Raw genomic sequence first — 16235 nt, 5'->3', positions numbered from 1 at the left:
CATAAAGGAAAACACAAGTAACTTTAATCTGTTTGTTTCTAAGATAGCTACCCATCTTAATGGGACTAGCAGCTCTGAATGGACACTAGTTTTCCTGATAACAAAATGGCGACTCCACTAGAGAGTGAATAGTTTATTTGTTTTGTTACTGTTGTTTGCTTTATAAACCATAGACGGAGCCTGAAGTTAAGCCAGCTAGCCTTCGAACTTCTTTTGCTATGCAACTGCAAATTAGATTAACGTTGCTTCAGTCAATCTCCGGGTTGGTTTATGAACTAAACATCTAGCTTGAAAACATCCTAAGTGCCCTGGTGGTAGCTCAAATAACCTCATTAGATCAGCCCCTATACTTTGTGTTTACTGATAATCATTAGCTCAGCCTAAATCCCTGAACTTAGCTGCAAACTATGAGTGAAAACCAAGCACAGTCTCATCCCTGGACCATCGCACTGTCTCTTCTTGGAAACCTGGATGCATCGCACCTCCCATGTGTTGCAGGTGAGATGCATCCCTGTTTCCCTGTGTTACAAGTGCGATGATTGACTAAGACTGTTTCTGCCTCCAGATTTTGGTTTTTTTCTTCATTGTCTTCAGCTTTATTAAGTAGTTTTGTTGTCTATGATCAGTATATCTCTGTTGAAACCATCTTCCTTTGCATTATTCAGCCTCCATCAGAAGGAATTGTGAATGTTTTTATGTATTTTTCATCATTTACAGTTCTCCTTTGCAAATAGTAGCTTAATCGAACTGTCGTCTTTTGATTTGAAAGTGTCACAAGTGTCGTTTTCAGTGAAGAAAAAGAGTGTCACAAAGAATTCCTCTTTTAGATAGTCGATTACACTTTTGCCATAATATTTGATTTGAATCATTAGTATTTCAAGTGTCGAAATCAGATTAAATTCAAAATCGCAAAGTGTCGTCTTGACCTTACTTTTGTTTTTTGAAAAGAAAATTGTTAGTGTCGCTGTGAAAGAGAATAATTCAGATCTATACTTTGTTTTCTTTTTTTCATTCTCACATTAAGGAAACTGAAAAACAATACATGCATGTGCATTTGCATTAAGACTTCATGTTGAATTTGATTTAGGAAAAGTGCATCTAGTGTGTGCTCTTTGCTCTATGTTGAAAGAATTTCATTTCTCTTTCCTTAGTAGCTAGGATTTTCATTGCAAAAGGAAAGTAAACGATTGTTTATCATCTTAGATTGCATATTTAGGAATTGTATATCTACATCACGCGGTGAACCTTAAAGGCAAACTTCTTAAGAAAGATCAACTGTAAAACAAACCTCAATGAACATAAAAATGCTTTGGAACCTAACCCACAACATTTAGAAGTATAGGTTAGAGACGTATTCCGGCGTCGTAAATCCTGGTAACTATCGCTTTCATCATAGGTTGGGTGATTCCTCCTCTTTGAGACGAGAAGTGCCAATACGGGCTTGTGCTCCCATGTACTGTCGAGTATATATTGGGAGACCACAATACGCGGCTACATCCTTTATCCTTAAGAAGCCGTGTTTGTCGCCCTATCAATCACAATGCACTGAACACAACATTCGGGAAGATTGAATGTCGTACCGTAAAAAGTATTCTACAGTTTTGCGATTGGTTTGGTAATCCCTCTGTCTAGATTTCCAAAGTAGTCACTTTCGTTCCTTTTCAGACTCCTTAAAAGAAAAGGTCCATCTGAGCACTTGTCACTTTAGGCTCATTAAAAATCGAAGGCGACTAGAGTCATCTTTAGCTTTTCTCAACTCTTAAAAATTGAAAAAGCAAGTTGTGTCAAAGCATCGTAAAATTTATTTTAATTGGAATAACGTCACTGTTCCCTCGTTGGTCTTTAGGTTGAGAAATGGAGTCTACCAATCAAGGATTTCCCCTTGGGGGAAATCCTAGTCCCTTCTCCTCTTGGGGGGATGTTGGTGCTCCACACATGGCCACATTGTCCCTTCCAGGACTCACAATTGGCCTGCCCGTATGGCTTTTCTCGACCTTGGTTGTTCAAAACACTGCAATTCCTCAGTAATCAAATCAACAACCAGATGAAGTTGCTCCCCCACCTTCTACTTCGTTTGTTTCTCCCTCTCCTTCTTCCTCTTCGCTTGGTGAAGCTAGTAACGCTAAAAACCAAGTAGCTGAGAAGAAGAAGAAAGGGAAGGAGAAGAAGAAGAAAAATCCAACCACGAAAGGGGGCAACCGTGCATCATCTAGCGAAAATCCACACACTGCACCTTGCAAACCTAAATCTCCATGTGTCATTTGCAAGGGAGACCATTATCATCGATATTGTCCCTGCATCCCACGGATCTTGAGGGACTGGTCTCCCAGCTTTCACAATCCGGTGTCTTCAACCACTGATGATCATGTTGAGAGCACACCATCAACTAGTGAAAACGAAGTCAATGGAAAAAAATGAAGATCCAAATTTCCTTGTAGACTGTGTGAAGGCGATCATGCCCTCCATCGTTGTCCCTTCCTAGACGAATCGAAAAGAGTCTTGGATAATCGTCCTGCGTCATCACAACGACTTCCTCCTGGATACAAGAAACTCTTGCGGAGTCCATCGCTAGTTGAAAATCCGACTTACACACCATTGTTATCGGTCAAAGCACCTATCGTTGAAGATAAACCCTCTGAGTCCACACTAGACCAAAGTCAACAGGTCGAGATGGCAGTCGACCCAATCTTGTCTTCAGAGGGCCCACCTTCAGATGATACTGTCACCAAAGAGAACAAGAACGACACCGTTCAAATTCTCTTCGTAAACACAGACTCAGATGAACATGGGGGAAATCTACCCATTCCTTTACCGCAGGAAGGAAGTTCATCAAAGATGTATCCGGCGATTTATTCGGTCCCACCTCCAAGCAACCTAGTCGTTTCCTTCGATTGGAATCTACTAGGCAGACCCCGCCTACCATCTAATGTACCATTTTCAATCATAGTACAAGCTTACAGAATGATCATGGTTGGTACTATTATAGATGAAGAGGATTCTGTGAGTATCCTTTCCTCAACTGCTTGGAAAGCGCTTGGTTCGCCATCGCTTCTGCCTGAGATTCGAAATCTGACAGGCTTCAACAAAGGAACCAGTCGATCGTTAGGGATCCTTCCAAATTTTCCTATAACTTTGAGAAGGAAAACCGTTCATCTAAACGTGATGGTAGTCCAAGGACCTCTAGATTACAATCTACTCCTTGGATGTGACTACATTTATAGTATGGGAGCTATCGTTTCCTCACTCTTTCGAGTGATGTGTTTTCCACATGAAGGCAAAGTGGTCCACCTAGTTGACCAGCTTTCATTCCCTGGTTCAAACACAGCTATTAGTCAAATGCCATCCCTAACTGGTCTTTTTGCACAAGGAATGTCTAATCAATCTCCAGTCCGTCCACTTGATGATCGCGAGTGATTCGGTGATTGTGACTGAAACCCAGGAGGCATGCGCCCTGGTCTACTTCGGCAGGAAAACCCCAGATATAAGGTAGGTTTCCGCATAGGAATATGACTAGTCTGATACCCCTGTCCGTTTAGGAAAATGGATTTGGACTGGAAAAATATTCCCTCGTCAAAGGTTATGTGATTGGGACTGACAACAGTCACCTTTTCCCATTTCGGTGGACATCCCCAAGGAAGTGTTTTGTCTGCGACGCGAATGGAACAATCTTGCTAATGCAAGAACTTCCATATGGTGACCCGGAAACTCTACTTTACACATGGGGGCATGCAAACCTTTTTGCGTGCAAGTGATTTATTTTCTTAGTTTGTAGGCTCTTAACCCTTTAAACTCGTAGGTTGGTCGTTCCTAGCTTACATAACGAAAGGCTTCGGAGCAAAGTTGCGCATGGGGCAAGCTCCCTAAAAAATGAACCTACTGATGAGACATCCTTATTATACGACTGGCACGAGTAGTTTTACGCAAAGTTCAAGCTCGTTAAAAAATAAACCTCGCCATGAGCAGTTTTACGTTAAGTTCAAGCTCGTTAAAAAATAAACCTAGCAATGAGCAAGTGTTCCCATAGAGTTTAAGCTCATTAAAAAATGAATCCCACCTTCAGTAAATATCCATTGCAATCACGTAATTATCAGCTTTTTAACCTTGGTCATGTCCTTACCATCACCTCCACTCTTTTTTAGCCGATCATATGCCTCCATTTGATTGTTTACCCTTTCGAGGAACAGCTACGACGAGTGATTCTGTTAGCCACCTTCTTTACACTGCCATGATTGAAAAGTTCCAAACCTTACCTGGAACCAGTTGCTATCCAAAAAAATCACTCATTCCTCAAAAAACGAGTCTCTGTTATGAAACCAGCTCACAAAAAGATAGAAAAGAGAGATCCACGCCTTAGAATTTAGCCTCTTCGAGGGGGCAACCTCCTTTACATTACATAAATGAACAATTCTTCGATGATACAAATGACAAAACCTCCTTTCTATATATAGGAGTCTAAGGAGTCACAATATAATCCAGCCGACCTAACAATAATAATATAAAGCCACAAAAATAACAATAGAGGGATTCTATGGGCACATTAATAACAATATGGGGGCAATGGGGGCACAACAATATAAATAAGGGGTATAACTACAATAGTAATGGGGTAATCACTAGTATTATAGGGACCCAACATGCCCCTCTCCTTCAAAAAATTGTTGTCCTCAACGCTTGAGTAGTTCTGGATACTTCTGCATAAAATTCTCATCCTCCCATGTGGAATCTTCAGCGGATAAGTTCTTCCACTTGATAAGGTACTCTGAAATTGATCGATTTCATAGCTGTCGAGTTCTTGTTTCTATAACTGCTTCCGGTTCCAATATAATTTTTCCTTCCTCGTCAAGTTCTGGCAATATTGTTTGAACTGGGAGCTTGTCGCCTATAACCTTCTTTAAGCATGAAACATGGAAAACTGGGTGCAATCGAGAAGCTGCAGGAAGCTCCAATTTGTATACCATAGTACCAATATTTTGCAACACCTTGTACGGACCATAATACTTTGGTGATAATTTATTATCCTTCTTAGATTGCTTGAGGGACATTTGCTTATATGGTTGTAGCCGTAGGAATACCCAATCACCTACATCAAAACTTCTTTCATTGCGATGTTGATCTGCCTGTTGTTTCATTCTATTCTGTGCCAACACAAGGTTATCCTTTAAGAGTTGGAGGACTTGTTGTTGATGTTCGATGTGATGTTCCACTGCCTGAACCTTAGAATTTTCTCTTAAATATGATGTGATGGATGGTGGTTGATACCCATAAAGTGCCATAAATGGGGTCATTTTTGTTGATGTATGAAAGGAAGTGTTATACCACCATTCAGCCAGAGGCAACCATTTGACCCATTGTGTCTGTTTATCAGATACAAAGCAACGAAGATATCCTTCCAAACATTTGTTTACTATCTCAGTTTGCCCATCAGATTGAGGATGATAAGATGAGCTATGAGCTAACTGAGTACCAAGACAAGAAAATAATTCTGTCCAAAAATTTCCAGTGAAAATGGGATCTCTGTCACTTACAATAATCTTTTGGTTTCCATGTAGCTTTTGAATTGTTTCCATAAATGCAGTAGAAACTGTACTAGCTTTAATTGGATGTGATAATGCACAAAAGTGTGCATACTTGGTAAGTCTGTCAACTACCACCATGATGACACTCTTTCCCTCAGACTTGGGTAAACCTGTGATAAAATCCATTGATACCTCCTCCCAACGTTGGCTTGGAATGGATAAAGGTTGTAATAGACCCGGTGTCTTAATTGTTTCAACTTTATTTTGTTGGCAAACCAAACATTCTGCCACAAACTTTTGAATATCTGATTTAAGGCCATCCCAAAAAAATTCCTTCTTAACCCTGTGGTAAGTTTTTAAAAATCCTGAGTGCCCTCCTAAGGGAGAAGTGTGCAATTCCATAAGAATCTTTTGTTTTAGGTGGGAATTCTTACAGAGGTATAAGCGATCTTTGTACCATAACGAATCATTTTTCCAGCTAAATGTATCAGACGTACTGGAATCTTGTTGTAGCTTTCGAATAAGTGCCCACACTTCTTCTTCATTCTTCCATTCCTCCCTTGCTTCATTTATCCAATCTGGTTGGATAATAGAAATAGCGCACAACAATGCTTCCACATCCTCATCCTTTCTTGAGAGTGCATCTGCCACCACATTTTGCTTCCCTTTTTTGTAGATGATTTCAAAGTCATAACCCAACATCTTTGTGACCCACTTTTGTTGCTCTTCAGAGGATAATCTTTGTTCTAAAAAGTATTTAAGGCTATCATGATCCGTTTTTACCTTGAAGTGTCTTCCCATTAGGTAGGGTCGCCATTTCTTAAGTGCATGGAGTATTGCCAACATTTCCTTCTCATAAATAGCTTTGCTTAAAAACTTTCCCTTGATTGGACGACTTTCAAAAGCAATGGGTCTTTCATCTTGCATTAGAACAGCACCAATTCCATTTCCTGAAGCATCACATTCCACAATAAAGGTTTTTGTGAAGTCCGGTGTAGCTAAGACCGGTGCTTGGCACATTGCCTCTTTAAGATGTTCAAAGGCCTTTGTTGCTTCCGGAGTCCATGAAAATGCATCTTTCTTCAATAATGTTGTTAGAGGTGCTGCTATTCTCCCATAATTCTTAACAAACTTGCGATAATACCCTGTCAACCCAAGAAATCCTCGCAAATGCTTTATGGATGTGGGGATTTTCCATTCCTTAATGGCTTTAATTTTGGTAGGGTCTACCTTAACTCCTTCATGAGATACAATATGACCCAAATATTCCACCTCCTGGACTCCAAAGAAACATTTGGATCTTTTGGCATATAATTGTTTCTCCTCCAATAGTTGTAGCACCCTGTCAACATGTTCAACATGATCCTTCCAAGACTTGCTGTAGATTAGTATATCATCAAAAAATACTAACACAAATTTTCTAAGGAATGGTTTGAAAATTGAATTCATCAAACCTTGAAATGTTGAAGGTGCATTGGTAAGGCCAAAAGGCATGACCAAAAATTCATAATGACCCTCATGAGTTCTAAATGCCATTTTCAGAATGTCTTCAATCTTCATTCTGATTTGATGATATCCTAAACGAAGATCCAACTTGGTGAAGTAAATTGATCCATGCAATTCATCCAGTAATTCATCAATGACAGGAATGGGGAACTTATCTTTAATAGTGAGCTTGTTGAGCTCCCTATAATCCGGACACATGCGCCATGATCCATCCTTCTTGTGCACCAATACTACTGGAGCAGAGAAAGAACTTTGACTCGGTTGAATTATACCAGCCTCTAGCATTTCTGCAACCATACGTTCAATTTCACTTTTTTGGACATAGGGATATCTGTACGGCCTGATGTTTGGAGGAACACTTCCTGGAATCAGATGAATAGCATGATCATGATCACGCATAGGTGGGAGACCTTTGGGAGTCTCAAATACCTTGGAATGATTGTCCAAGACTTTTTGGAGATCTGGAGAAATAGATGATTCTAATGTGGAAACATCTAGCGAACATAATTGTGCAATTACACCCCTTTGCTCCTTTTTTAGAAGCTTTGTCATACCATTAGAGCTGATTATCTTTCCTGGTTTCCCTGCAATACCCCTTAATTCAACTTCCTTTCCTTCTGTAGAAAATTTGATGAAAAGTTCTTGAAAATTAAAAGCTATTGTACCCAAGGATTGTAGCCATTGGACTCCTAGTACAACATCAGCACCTCCCATTGGAATGGAAAGCATTGGGCTAGTCAATACATATTCTCCCATGGATAGCTTGATATTATGGCACTTTCCAGAGAAATTTATTGTTCCTCCATTTGCAATCATCACTTGACACTCTGGTGCTGGATATAGGAAGCAATTCAATTCTTTTGCTACCCTACAATGAATAAAATTGTGGGTGCTTCCTGAATCAATCAACACTATTACCTTTTTCTTCTTGATTTGTCCTTCTATCTTGATGGTTTGAGGAGTGGTAATTCCTGCCAATGCATTACAAGATATGGTCGGATTTATTTGTTCTTCATCTAGGCTTTGTTCCTGGAGTATATCCTCTTCTTTTGACCTTTCTTGCTCCTTTTCTTCTTCCTCTTCACAATCTATGTAGAATAATTTCTTCTCAGCACACTTATGACCTTTAGTGTATTTGCTATCACAACTGTAACAAAGCCCTTTTGCTCTTTTTTCTTCCAATTGTTGTGGTGTCAACCTTATAGGTTGTGGAAGACTAGGGGCAACAACACTTCCGTCTTTATAGTTGTGAGTGGTATGCTTCCTGGTTGCCATAATTTTGCTTTCCATTTTTCTTGCTAACCTGAATGCCTTCTCTAATGAATCAGGTTCCCAAAGTCGAACATCATGTTGGATATTATCCTTTAAAGACCCTATGAACACATCAATCCTATGCTCCTCTGGAATATCTTTTACCCTTATGTTCAATTTTTGGAACTCCTCAATGTGCTCCATTATTGAACCCTTTTGTTTGAGACTTATCAATTGGCTAAAAAAAGTGTTGCTTTTTGTATCCTCATAATGTGCTATCAATTCTTCCGTAAAAATTTCCCAAGTGATAAATTGTTTACGAGAGCAAAGCCATTGATACCATACAAACTGATTTGGTTCCAAATATAAAGTTGCCATACGTACCTTTTGTGTGTTTTGCACATTATTGAGATCGAAGAACTGCTCCATCTGTAATATCCATGTGGCGGGATCCTTGCCATCAAACTTCCTCATATCGATTTTTGGAATATGGTGGGTCTTCGATCCAACATTAGAGTCTATGGAATCATGATTAACATTTCTTTTGTTCACATCATGAGTTTCCTTTACAACCTTTTCACCATTAGTAAGTATTTCTTGTAGAAAATTTGTCAAATCTGTCTTCAAATCTGCCATGTTTGTCTTCAAATCTGTCATCAAATCTGTCTTCAGATCATCCATCTTAGCTTCCATGCCCTTTATCTTAGATTCCACGCCATTTATCTTAGCATCTGTTAGCTTTTGTGAGCGTGACATTGTTGCACTTGTTCTTGTAATTTTGATATATCATGTAGCATTTCTTCCTCTTCTTCATGAGTCATGCTAGAGCTTTCAGGTTCCTTACTAGGTGTTTGCATTTTCTTTCCTCGGGGCATCAGTTACCGATAATAATTCTTTACTATGCCCTTTGAATTCCTTCAAACCAAGCTTATGCAAAAATTAAAAAAAAAACTACACACCTTTTTTTTACTTTGTAGAAGCCTGATATTGAATCTGATGTATCTCTGTAATTTCGAATCATCCAGTTCTGAAATTGTGACCTGTAGTAGCCTTCTATGTCCTCTTTCCAATGCCACTAGTCTTATCCAAATTGGATTCTCCAAGAAAGAGTTATGCACAATATCCCGCAGTGACCTGATTATAGACTAGTTCAGTAGAGCGAACTTGTATGAAGTGCCACGTGTCATTGTTTCAACCTTTGACTTTGAAAAATATATAAAAGAAAACTAAAGTCTGTCCTCCTTATGTACCTTCTTACGAAATTTCAATCCGATGCTCAGAAAGAAAGTTATGACGATTTTCTCCAGGTCACCTGTTTTGAGTGTAATTCAGGAGTCTGCAAAAAGACCAACTTCCTCAGATCATATATCCGAAAATATCGCACGAAAATCTCTGAAATTTGGACCTAAGGTTCAGCGTGATTTCTTCTCAAATGGGTTTTTTTTGCGACTTCTGAAACGTCACAGAAAAAAAGTTATAGTGAAAATGCCACGATGACCTGTTTGGAGCAGCAAAACCCTAGAATCCAAAGCTCTGATACCAAATGTTATGAAACCAGCTCACAAAAAGATAGAAAAGAGAGATCCACGCATTAGAATTCAGCCTCTTCGAGGGGGCAACCTCCTTTACATTACATAAATGAACAATTCTTCGATGATACAAATGACAAAACCTCCTTTCTATATATAGGAGTCTAACGAGTCACAATATAATCCAGCCGACCTAACAATAATAATATAAAGCCACAAAAATAACAATAGAGGGATTCTATGGGCACATTAATAAAAATATGGGGGCAATGGGGGCACAACAATATAAATAAGGGGTATAACTACAATAGTAATGGGGTAATCGCTAGTATTATAGGGACCCAACAGTCTCCTTTAAGCTCTTTTCATCTGACTCGTAAAATATGAAAAGATTGTCGAGAAATTGGCCTCTCTAGCTCGTTAAAGCGATCGGAAGTGCCATCCCTCCTCTAGATTTTAATATTTTTGGACCTGAGGGATTATTACACAAAAAGATCAAGCACTTGTCTTGTTTGGCTCGTTAAAACTATTGAAAAGTCATCCCTTTCGTATTATTTTACACTTTTTCGGACTTAAGGGATTACATTACGAAAAAGGACCACTGGAGTTTCCTTTCCATCCATTTTAGACTCTCTAAAATTGAAAAGGACCGAGTTATCTTTGTCGTTAAACTCGTTAAAACAATAGCGAAAAACTTGTCCATGCAGACAAGAGCGAGTTTCACTGTCACTAGGCTCGTTAAAATATAGCAACAGGTTTGCCCGAAGGGAAAATTATAGAACAAGCATATGTTATCCTCCTTAAGCTTGACAAAAATAAAGAGGTATTGGTCAACAATGACTGGGGAAAAGGGGAAGAAAACTTGAATAACTTCATTGGTAGCAGGTCGCTCTTGAACATGACACTTTCACTCCGTCACCATGATTGAGTTGGGTTGGGTTATTCCGTTCACCAGTCATATCACCATTGGTCCATCGTACCATGCACCATGGGGTTAATGCTACCAATCCATTTCAATGTCGCCGGTATGTTCAAGAGAAGTCGCTCAGAGAATTCACCAACCTAGCCAACGTCTCATCTACTGCAATACCTTCACTGTCCATTTTTCATGACCGCCACCCTGAACCTTGTATCATCAGATCGTTTTCACCTCCACAAAATAATTTGCTCCGTTTCGTGTCATAGATGTGGGATTCATTAAGGGCCTCCTACAACGGGTCACTTCTTGTTGACATCAGCTCATTATCCAAGAAGTTGACTTAGGGACAACCCCTTCAGTACTTTGAAGCTTGCATGCCTCAATGGCAAGTTTCTCACTTACGGCGACAAGTTTACATCAATGGCCTTCGACCGAAAGATTTTACGTGGTGTTCGACATTAGCTCATGTATTCACACCATGTGAATTGTAATGCAGTACCTTGAGGGTCATCATCATTATTGGTGATTCCTCTCACGCTTGTTAACAGCTTACATCATTGGCTGGTAATCAGGTGATGTCTTTCCATGTTCAACATCAGAACATCTTTTCACATGGATCGACTTGTACTTCGAGCAAAGATTGAACGAGTTTGAAGACCTTGGATCTAGTTTCATCCATCCGGGCTACGATATATTCAGGAAAATAAAAGACATCAAATGTACATCACAACTGCACAAATAATCATCCAAACTAAAGGATGATGGCTCTACCAGAATCATCAGTCTGCCACATAGACGATTGTTTGTCTTATGTACATGAATATAAATTTATAAAGTTGAGTGTGGGAATGCCTGCCTTAGCTAGATCATGAAAATATTGTGAAGATAATGTATTGTGTTGTATCTTATTATAGGCCACCTACCAGTTCAAAAAACCTCAGATCCTCATTATAAAGCATTTCACCCGACATCAAAAGGATTTACAACCTCATGCTTTAGGGGGCAACTGTTATAGACATATTTGGGCACTGCAACCCCAATCACATATGTCCATAAACCAAGGGCTTATAAACCCCTAAAAGTGTTGTTTCATACCCTAAAGGAATAAGGTCAGCTGATTACATCATCTCCCAGAAGTTCTCCATGAAAAACTACTCAGAACTGGTTAAAACATGACCATACAGACTGCTCCATGCATAGGGTGCGATGCATCTCACCTATTACACACGTGGGGTGCGATGCATACTGGAAATCCCTTTTGTAGGGTGCGAGAAGCGAGAGCAGACAAATGGCAGAAGCAGTTTTCCAGGTGGAAACCCATAGAATCTTCTAGAAACTGCTCATATGACACTTGCCTCTCTGAATTCACCTAGGGATGAGTAAGAGATCTGAAATCTCCAAGTGGAACCAAGAACTATCAGTGAAATGACACTAATCAAAATCCTAGAAGCTGACTCACTCTCCTGAAAACATCTATATATGGATCCCTCATATAAGAGATCCAGAGGCTGGAATTTTGTAATTTGCAAGGAAGTGTTGTTGGTTTCTCTTTGAAGACATTGTTGGGTGATCTTGCTTTGTATGAGGTGAAGAGGGCTTTCATGCTGGGAGGATGATGCTGGATTAGACAGCCTGGTTGTAATCCTCTCTTCTACTACTTCTATCAATAAAGCTATTTGAGTTTTCCTCCATATGCTTGTATATCTTTGAATCTTGTTTGTGTATGCATTTATATGGTTAATGTACATATGATCCTACATTATTTATGGTTACAGATCTCTATGCTTTGATGGTATTTTGTTGCCTTGACTCTATAGGTGTTCTTTGAAGCGAGACAAGCGAGAAAGGAGGGGCGAAAGCTCTATCAAAGGAGAGAGGAAACAAGCAAGGAGACTAGCGAAAGACTGAGGTTGGTGCTCTCTGCTTCTCTCTCATCTATCTCTCATAAAGGAAAACACAAGTAACTTTAATCTGTTTGTTTCTACGATAGCTACTCGTCTTAGTGGGACTAGCAGCTCTGAATGGACACTAGTTTTCCCGATAACACGTAGGCTACTATATGAGAATACAAGATGTATACCCTAATGTCCTTAATGGCTTTGACTAAACCCAATGCTTGCTTTTCCATTATATTGTATTTCAAGGGCGAATCTCTCAGGGATTTGCTAAAGAAAGCAATGGCTTGTTCATAGCCCTGGTCATTTTTCTGCAATAGAACTGCAGCTATTGTGTGCCCAGAAGCAAAGGAAAACGACATGAAATCTCTGTCAAATTTAGGACTGATTAACACATGTGTTTTAGTTAAGGCTAGTTTAATATCTTCAAAGGATTTTTTCGCCTCAACGGTCCATTTTATGGTGGAGTCCTTTTTCAGCGTGTTGTTTAGTGATCTAATTAACTCTTCTAGATTAGATATTGATCTTCTAAGAAAATAATTTTCCCTAAGAAAGCTTGTAACTCTTTAATGTTCCTAGGGTGTTGTATTTTCAAAATGGCTTCTATTCTTGTAGGATCTATTCTTATACCATCTTTTGAAATTATGTGACCTAACAACTTTCCTTCTTCTAACCCAAACAAGGACTTTTTGGGGTTCAAGGAGATTCCAAATTTCCTACATTTAGTAAAAACTTGCCTTAGATGATCCAAACGTTGATTGTAGGATTTTGAAAATACAGTAATATCATCTAGATATATCACAAGGAAATCATGAATTTCTTTTGCAAAGGCTATATCCATAGCTCTCTGGAAAGTGGCTCCTGCATTCATTAGCCCAAAAGGCATTTTCACATACATAAATGTGCCCCAAGGAGTAGTAAAGGTAGTTTTGGGTTGGTCATCAGGATGGACCAAGATTTGATTGTAACTAGCAAACCCATCCAATAATGAGATTCTGGTTGATCCAACTACTCTCTGTAAATGTGGTACATTTTGGGGAGAGGGTAATTGTCTTTCAGTGACACTTTGTTGAGGTTTCTAAGATCCACACAGAGTCTGATCTCACCAGTTTTCTTTCTAGTTGGCACCAAGTTCGAGACCCAATCACAAAATATGATTGGTGCAATTATTTTGGCATATACATCCTCCGAATTTCTTTTTCAATTGCAGGTAATAAGACAGGATTGATCCTTCTAAGTTTTTGTTTCAAAGGCTTTTGATTTTATTTAATAGGAATTGTGTGCTAGATGATGTTGGTGTCATAGGATTTGATGTCCTCATAACTCCAAGCAAAGACATCCTGAAATTCTTTCAAAAACTCAATGTATTTCACTTTTTCAGTTGGAGGTAATGATTTGAAAGTTTGATCAATTTAGGATTTTCATTGGTGCCTATATTGCATTCCTCTATATTAAACCTTAATGGTTCCATTTTAGGTTTCCTAGGAACATCATTTGAATCAAATAAATCTTCCAGAGGGGTTAATCCCTTTGGTAAGAAGTTATCCTTGAGATTAATTACTTCGGTTTCTTCACTGATTATTTCATCAATCTTAATTTTCTCTAAGTTATCTACATCCGATTGAGTAAATTTAGTTGGGTTGAGTCTATTCAGTTCCTCACCTTCTATCTCACTTATTTCTATCTCATCCTTAGTGTCACGATCTATGGATGTATCAGTATCTATATTGTTATTTACAAACTCTTCTTCTGAAAGTAAAAAGTTATTTATCTGTTTGTCATCAGAAAATATTTGCCAATTCTTCAAATTATCTGGAATTGCAGGTCTATGCCTAACTTCAGCAGTGTACTAATGGTTAGGTTGGAAGGGTAATTTGCAGGTGTTGGCAAACATTGCTAAACTATGGGCTTGCATATTATGTTTTCTAGGAATTACTGCAAGCTTTGTTTCTAGGAAAGTATTGAGTATTTCTACGATAGTTCCTCTATAACAACTTAATCTAAGGTCCTTTGTCATATATACAACATCAATATGTTTTATAATAAGTTCAGAGTCTCCCATGACAGAAACTCTTTCAGCTCCTAGATTCCTAACTAACTTAAGACCTAAAATTAATGCTTCATACTCGGCCATATTATTGGTACATTTGAAATTCAATCTATATGCATGGCCTTCTGAGTGATTATTTTCCAAATTATATATCCACACTCCTGCTCCTACTCCTAACTTATTGACTAATCCATCAAATCTAAATGCCATCACATCTCAAGATCATAATTTTCACTATCTGGTGTAACAAACTTTTCATCATTTACAGCAATTTGACCATCTTGTTCACTAAAAAGTTCTGTAATTTGGTTAGTTTCATTTTGTGTAGAAACTGCAATTTCTTTTGGTTCTGTATTAATATTGTCTAAAAAAATTCTTGTGTGTGATTAGCATTATACAGGATAAAAGAATCGATATCTGAGTGTATGGAGTAGATGGGAAAGTTTTAAGGCCAATCCTGGCTACTCACCATATATTTCATCAAGGTTTCTCGATATAGTTTCTTAGGTTGTCCAAAAACATAGATTGTTGCATATGACATATCTAGTTGTAAGGATCTTATTGTGGCCACAACCACCACCTTATTAAAACCTGCTATGGCAGCAAATTTGAATGGGTCCCCTAGAAGTTTTCTCTTTCATTTCTCCGAATGATAACTCTCTGAATAATCTGTTTTTATCCCAAGGATTTCAACTCTGTGTCGAGTCAAATCTTCAATTCTTAATGGTTAAGACCCCCTGAATAAATCTCTATGGCATGATTCATTTATAACCCAGTCTAGCCCTTCATTCATATCCTTCATCGGGACTTTTTCAATCCTCATAAACCTTCATGGTAACCTATGCCCACACATATAACCACCCCCACTCTTTACCCCTCAAAACCTTCCATCGCATCTTCATTCCTATTATAACTCTTTTATAATAGAAATGCTTTGCAAAGCACGCATGACTTAACATCTCCACACATCCTTGTTGCATACCTTTATTGTATATCGTAGGTTGCATTGATCAAAGGGCAAAGCCTATTTGTCATGATTAAATGCGATGTGATCAGCCCTCCAATCGCAATTGTACTTTGCTAAGACCCAAAGCCCAAGCTTCAACCTTCCGGGAATGGCAGACTCGCCAGGATTATCAAGCATAATACATATATTTCTGGGTCCACTTCCCCAATCGCATATCACAATCAGCGGAACCCATGGTTTATATATAAGGCGCACTGTGATATACCGGACCTGTCGTAACTATTAAATGCAGCATATATATTTTCAGGTCCGGCCTGTCACATATTGCAATCGGCGGAGCCAGAGGCTTATACATAAAGCACGATGTGATTAGCGAACCCGACGATAACTATAGACTCGGGCGCATAATATTTGAAGTCCAGCCTTATGGTCCAGCCGCAAGTTTTCCCGTGTTTCCCCATCTATTCCGATAAAATATTATGGTCTGGTTTTTTTAAAGGAAAATCCCATTTGGCGGACCCGATGACATTGTTAAACATAATTCATATATTTTTTCGGGTCTGGACTATCGCATATCACAATTGGCAGAACCCAAGACCCAT

The sequence above is a fragment of the Pinus tabuliformis genome, chromosome Q (genome assembly GCF_031772625.1).
Source record: "Pinus tabuliformis cultivar Carrire ecotype Pingquan chromosome Q, CPIR1, whole genome shotgun sequence".
NCBI lineage: Eukaryota > Viridiplantae > Streptophyta > Pinopsida > Pinales > Pinaceae > Pinus > Pinus tabuliformis.
Note: the sequence above shows the minus strand (reverse complement) of the source record.